Below are 7,348 nucleotides of genomic sequence, written 5' to 3'. Positions count from 1 at the left end.
GTATTAGTACTTCCGTAACCATTGTAAACAATAATTTTTCTATTTTCTGCTATAATACAATACCCAGATGCGTAATCAATTAGTCGTGCACGTTTCACATTATTAAACTTTCAGTCACGATGGAATAAGAACATGAAATTGTTAAATTCCCGAACCTAGAAGCCTCGTTCAGATTAAACGCGTTACTTACGTTCAAACGACCTTAATATCAAGCAATCTGACTAATGAAAAACAGATAGAAATTTGAATAGGTAGCTGCAGTGAAACGAATAACAAATTAACACTAATTAATATCTAATAACATCTTTTAATTCTGGCTATGTATTTTATATTAAAGCATTCCGTTTTAGTCATAAAGTGACATCAAAGTACAAAATTATACCTTTTCTATAGTCCTCGTATGAAAATCCCACGGTGCAAAATTCTCGATCGTTTCAATCATTCAAAATCCTATACCGAGAAACTTACATCCTGGCCCGGTGTACGATCCTTCTTTTTCCATCTTATTGTGAAAAAATTTCAAAACGTTGCGCTAACGCGCATCGCAATCCGCTTGATGGCGATCGAACGTATAATCTTATCGCTAATCGTTGTCATCTGGTTTGCAGTTGCGTGTGTGTAAAACGCACGAGGAGATTGTAAGTTGGTGAACGAGCGAAGTTTACCGCAGCACGTTCCGCAAACACCGTGAACCCGTGAAAAAATTTATTTGTCATGCGAAACGCGTGGGTTACCGTGAATACGATTCGCTAAAGGGCATTCGCGTGTATGTGCGGGAGAAACATTTCGAAATTTCACGTAACTACCTGAAAAGAATATTGTTATCGGGTTGCCGATCGGTGATAGGGAACGCAAGAGAATGAAATTTATTGCTCGAGAATTAATTGGTCTCCAGTCTTATCTGATTATCCGATAATCTATAAATTAGCGTTCTTTCGGAAAAATACTTATCGTATAGTTGTTAACTTAAATTAATTTCGCAATTTTTCAATCGATCCAACCATACAAGTTTATTCATTTCGACGAATCTTATTTAAGTGACGAAATCTACGATTTATGGCATAGGGCTGTCTATATGCTGTGAGATTTTATTTTAAGAGCGAATTATATTAATTATAATTTTATAATAAACGGATTATACGTATGTTTGCAGTTGGATAAAGTTAACGTTTGCTTTTACAGAACAGATTTACTAAGATATGGCAGAATTTCGAGAAACATTGGATAATCCGTTATAAAGGTTTATTAATTCGTACCACTCTTCTCTTTGCTAATTTAGAATATAAATTGTCAAATCAAATTACCATTTCGCTTATTTAAATGGAAAATGGAGTCACTTTTACAGCCACAGTTGCGGAAATCAACGTGCAATCTTCATGTTCACTTTCATCCTTTCGCGCGAACGTTTCCTTCGTAATTTTATAAAATATTATCTCGATTACTTTATTGTAAGGCTGTCTCTACATATCGAGTTGTCGATGCTGGTAAAATCGTCGATCGATCTTTTACAACGTCTTTTCTTTGCACAATTTTAATTTCTTGTTTAACCAGCCAGCATATCGAGGATCGTAAATTCAATAATTCGAGCGTACCGCTCAAACAACTATATCCTACTCAAATTCAATATGTCCCGATCAACAATTATATCTCTATCCGTCCATAACCCTGCGAATTTTCCGCATGATGTAGAACACGTATTAATGTAGCCTGATTTGTTTCACGGAGCACGAAATCGTCAGATAAGGAACTGGCAGCAACCCTCCGGATAAACGGGATAGCCTGACGTAAACGTCACTCACTTTCGTAGTGGTAATTGTAGCCTGCGTGTTCTCCAGTCAAATTCGTTACATATAGGTCTATTATATTCGTTTGCGCTATATTTTCCACGCGTCTGTCTCGATGCGTATGTCAAAATCAGAAAAAAATAAAGGGGGAGAATTATAGCAACCCTAGATATACCAAAATATATCGGACATTATTGTAGAAACGTTATTTTATAAATATCAAAGAGATGTACCAAGGATATTTGCTTATATGCAAGTAAATATATATACTTTTTTCATCCTATTTGCAATTAGTTGTTATTTTCATACAACTTTGATACAAATAAACGTTCGAAGTAATCACAGTTCACTCATGTACATAATATTTGTAGAACTTCCGATGGAAATTTATAATTTAATAAGAACGCGATATTTCCAATGCTGCTTTAAAAAGTAAAAATACAAATGAAATATATATACTTTTTCGATCTTATTCTCAATTATATTAATCGTTATTTTCATACAACTTTGATATAAAATAAACGTTTGAAGTAATCACAGTTCACTCATGTACATAATATTTGTAAAAGTCTCGATGGAAATTTATAATTTAATAAGAACGCGATATTTCCAACGNCTGCTTTAAAAAGTAAAAATATAAATGAAATATATATACTTTTTCGATCTTATTCTCAATTATATTAGTCATTATTTTCATACAACTTTGATATAAAATAAAAGTTCGAAGTAATCACAGTTCACTCATGTACATAATATTTGTAAAAGTCTCGATGGAAATTTATAATTTAATAAGAACGCGATATTTCCAATGCTGCCTTAGAAAGTAAAAATACAAATGAAATACAAATTTCAATAAGCGTGCACAATGTAATGATTACGGTCTCGAAATGTCACCTCGAATTTTTCTCCTTTAGGGCGGATGTCGCGTAAAAACAGTGGTCGTTCAACGTTGCAATATCTTGCGAACGTCAAGCAGAGGGCAAAAAAGTTAACAGCGACGGTCTGAGTTACAGCACAGGGGTACGAAAGGGTGGTCGGCTGACGGGGAACAGAAACGCGTGTCCGAATTCCCACGTGACGACGTTGCAGAATCTTCGCACGGAGGGGGTCGAACGCGCCCCAGTGTGTGGCCCGTACTGTCACATTTTCCACTCGTACGGATGCAAAACATATATTTGCTCACTTCGCAGTGGTAAGTAGGATGGATGGCCCAGGTAAAGGAGATTCTTGAAATTTTCAGCAAATAACCAACCCCGGGAAACGATATTGTTTGTATGCCGATTCTAATCTCTACACAGACATGTTTTTCCTGCAATTAGGAGAAATTCTTCGCGATGCAAGTAGACGTGCCGCGAGCATAATGGGGATTACCCGTCTGAAACGTGTTTTAGATGATGTTTACTTAGGGTTGCTTAAGCGTGCTGCTTGGTTTAGCTCGAGTAACGAAAATACGTGTCTCGATTTGATTTAAGCGGTGCCCCTTATCTCCATCGCGATAGCGGTTAGCGTTTCGGTGATTACGAATCTCTTTAATATTTCCATCCCTGGAGATTATACTTCTCACGACGATGTGAAAATTAGAACGAATTATAACAGGGACACGGATCCTTATATTGCACATATACGATATTTAAGAGTCATTGTCAAACGTATTGTTATATCGTAGTTAATATCGATTTTCATTCGGCCAAATTACAATTTCTCAATCGAAAAATTCACCACGAAGAAAGACTTTCGCCTTACATAATACATAAATACAAATGCAACGCCAAAGCGAACCCTCAATTTTCTGTAACTTACACGACAAGCAGCATCATTTTTCTTGGTTCACGGTCCGTCGACGTAATCTCCAGCTGCGATGATTGACCGAAATCAATGCACGATAATCGAAATAATCTTCAAGCTCATAACGAAAGGGGATTAGCGACCGTCTACCGAAATACTAATCCATTTGTTATACACCGAGCAGTAAAATCTATCCTGGCGAGTGGTTCCAGGCTGGTGTTATTTTAGGTGATATCTGAGAGAGTGGCTGAGAGCACTAGGGAACGGAATAGCTGTATAGAGGGAAAGAGAGAGAGAGAGGGAGGGAGAGAGAGAGAGGACTCATCGTCGTCGCAGGTTGGGCCTGGCCTTAGCGAAGGGGGCGGCGAGGACCCTCGAAGGTAATCTTGGCTCGTTCGCGGAGGGTTGCATTTTGATCCCTGGAGCTTCTGCCGTGGCACGATCTCCGCGTACCTTGCCTCTGCTCACGCATTTACTATAATTAGAACTCCCTAATTAACGAGCAAACGTCGCACGAGCCTTTCGTAATCTCTGGCTTGACCTTCCACCATCGTTTAGAGGCTCTTTTCTTTTTTGTTCTTCTCTTTCGCCGTTTCATTTTTTTAATCCGGTTTCCTTCCTTTCAGCCCCGAGAGAACGAAGGAACAGAGAACCTGCGTGTGCAGGAAGTAATAGCGATAGTTGACTGTTTTTTTGTGCAGGGCGATTCACCGAAATAGAACGGAAATGCGTCTGGGCTTGTAAAGCTTGTAAAGTTGTTTCGTTGGTGATGGCGATAGGAGATTAACGCAGATGAATTTCTTTCCGTAAAATTTTACTGCCGAATGTCGTTTATTCGTCGGTTGACGTACAATGTGAATGGATAAATAGCGAACGTTTTAAATTGAATATCGACGATCGAGCGAAGGTAAAAAATTAGCAATCTTTTTTCTTTGGTGACGAGTTATTCCGTTATTCGGTAGTTTAACAATGTAAATTTCAAGTTCTTGTAACTTCAATGATGTTCTTGTACTACGAACATGCCTCCATTCGATGCAGAACGGAATAAAAGAATAATTTATCCACGCTACTTGACGTTCTACGTTTAAAACGATTGTAACTTTGTATCTTTAAACAGATTCTACGAGTCGCAATTGTGCAATCTTCTTGTGATAAATAAATTTATGAAGATAAATCAGTCGTTTTTTAAAATACTTTTTAGGTAGCTGGATAGGTAGCTGAATAGTGAAATTAAGAGATCTGCGAAAAGTGGACTTGATTAGTTTCGTTTTTGAAGCTCGCGTTATAAAAAATCTCGGATTACGTACATTTTAAAAATAAAAACGAAGTGAGCCTTGTTTATTTAAATAATAAAGGAAAGGAAAGGATCGAGCGTTCTCACAGAATCAGCGATCACACGACCGTGATTTCGCTTCCCCTATTCTAATAGAAAAGACAATTGCAGCTGAAACCCCCACGGGTGGGATGTTGGTGGCAAGTTGTCTTGAAATAACTTTAAAACGTTGGACAAACACTCGAGTGGCACGGCAACATATTGAACAGAAATTAAAAAATAAGCTTCATAAGCTACCACTCATATAGATCTGACCTCCTACAAAGAGGGTGGCTTTCTCTCTACATTAAAGGGACTGAGAAACCAGATCGACTGGAATAGAGGGTAAATTTCCAACCACGGAGCTTCTACTATTTGATTAACCACGTACCTTTCGAGCTCCTTTTGTATTTGTTCTTACGAACAGAAACGACCAAACTCAATTACATTTTTACGATTCTATATTCCCTGAAACACAGCTCGTTCTAATTACGAGCAAAATTATTGCAATTATAATTCATAGAATTTATAAGAAATTTACGCAGATTCTGATGTAAATTTTATATCTGAAATTTGCTAAAATTCATATTCGGTTTAATCTAATTTCTACGTTTAAAATTTAAATCTGTAAGCAACCTAACTCAATTTCTACGAATGAAACGTCTATTATATAAAACATTAGACGGAACAGATACAATTTTCTTTTTCTCTTAAGAGATTTCTAATGTTTTGTCTTCAAACTGAACTTTTATATTCATAATATTTCACACGCGGTATATGATAAATAAATTTTGAAGAAATTTAGTAATAGTTAGTAACCGATGATTCTGAGGATTAAAGTTATCTCTATATGCTTAAACTACCTGTACGTAAAATAGCATGCCATTATTTCTTTCCGTGCAGGTGCATATTTCGTTTGTAGAATGCTAAACGTCAAGAAAAATCACTCGCATCATTCGTTTAATACAGCCTATTTCTGGCTGTCCTTTATAACGTCGTTTGCGGCTTTGTCTTGACAGTACGTAGGTGAATAAAGTCGAGGGAGCAAAAATGGGACCGAAAGGAACGATAAAGCTCGACGGGTGGTGGCAGTGTGCACCGCGCTGATAAATATAACGTAACAAGTTCACTGGAATAACAACTTCATCCCGGAGGGATCAATGAGACTTTGCTGCGACTTTTACGCGGAATTTCCTTTCGAGTAAACGTATGCGAGCAGGAATTGGGAAGATAGCAAATCGATCATTGTTTCTGTTACCATATATTCGTCGAACACGTTCAATAACCACAATGTTTCAAATTTACGATTAATCCTCTATAGCTTGAAAGTTACATATGTCCTTGTATTAAAATCTCGTCAAATATTATTATAGATCTAATTTTATTTATTCATCGTTGCATGTTTGTACTTTAAACGAGTGTTTCCTATTATCGCTTTCAATGTTAGGACAAGTCGGTCACAAGTTCATCAAGCTCATCTTGACGCGTTTGTTAAAATCTGGAATGGAATTTAAAAATTACATCTAACAAAGTTGTAAGAAGTCGTACAAACGTTCTGCCTCCATTGCTGTTTTCAAGTCACCTTGTATAAATGTATGAGTCTATTGAGAATGAGTTGATTAAGTTTTCCATCGAATCACCATCGACCAAACCTTTATCGATCGTCTCCGAGGTGTTTGTTAAACAGAAAACTACATCGAACGCTGCATAGTCAGTTTACCGCTCTCGTTTAAATTAATTGCGGTCGATGCACCACGGTATGATTTTGCGAATTTGCAACGGCGTACGGATCTTCCGTTTCGTTAACGGAGGCTCTGACGAAGGCAACCGTAAAAAGTAAATTAAATAAGAATTAAATACAAATAAAATCGCTGAGCCAAGTAATTGGCTGGTTACCTCGCTCGTTACCCATCACGGCCTGAGATCGCTCCACCCTTATTCTTGCCACTTTCTGTACGCCCCCTAATCGAGAAAGAAAAAGAATCCACGTCGATAGGCATTCGACGTGATGTAATCTACAGGGGGAGTTATTTGATTCGTCGTGGACGAATAATGTTTACTCGAGGGTGTAGGTTACGCTTACTCAATAGGAAAATATTTATGAATACTTACCTTTATACAACTTTACGAATTTCTCTCGTAAAATTTATAAGATTCTTTTTATAAGTACTTACAAGTGTATTGAATTTCGACCGTTTGTACGAATAATATCTGTCGTGAAAAATATGTCTTGTAATAAACCTTACGAATTTTTTAGCCTCCATCTTCTTCGTTCCATCCTGCATCTTACATCTTACACGATCTTAACATCGATTAACGCAATGAAACTTTGCGAATTTTCCAACCACCTATAAACTTCCATTTTCATTTTATTTTACAATACAACGAAATTTGCACAATTAGAAATCGCGTTGCTATTCAACCAGCCCCCTCCTTAAATCTGTAGAACTCTCTACCCCATTCAAGA

Source organism: Bombus pyrosoma, linkage group LG4 (genome assembly GCF_014825855.1).
Source record: "Bombus pyrosoma isolate SC7728 linkage group LG4, ASM1482585v1, whole genome shotgun sequence".
Classification (NCBI taxonomy): Eukaryota; Metazoa; Arthropoda; class Insecta; order Hymenoptera; family Apidae; genus Bombus; species Bombus pyrosoma.
The sequence above is the reverse complement of the archived record's forward strand: the minus strand, read 5'-3'. Positions refer to the sequence as shown.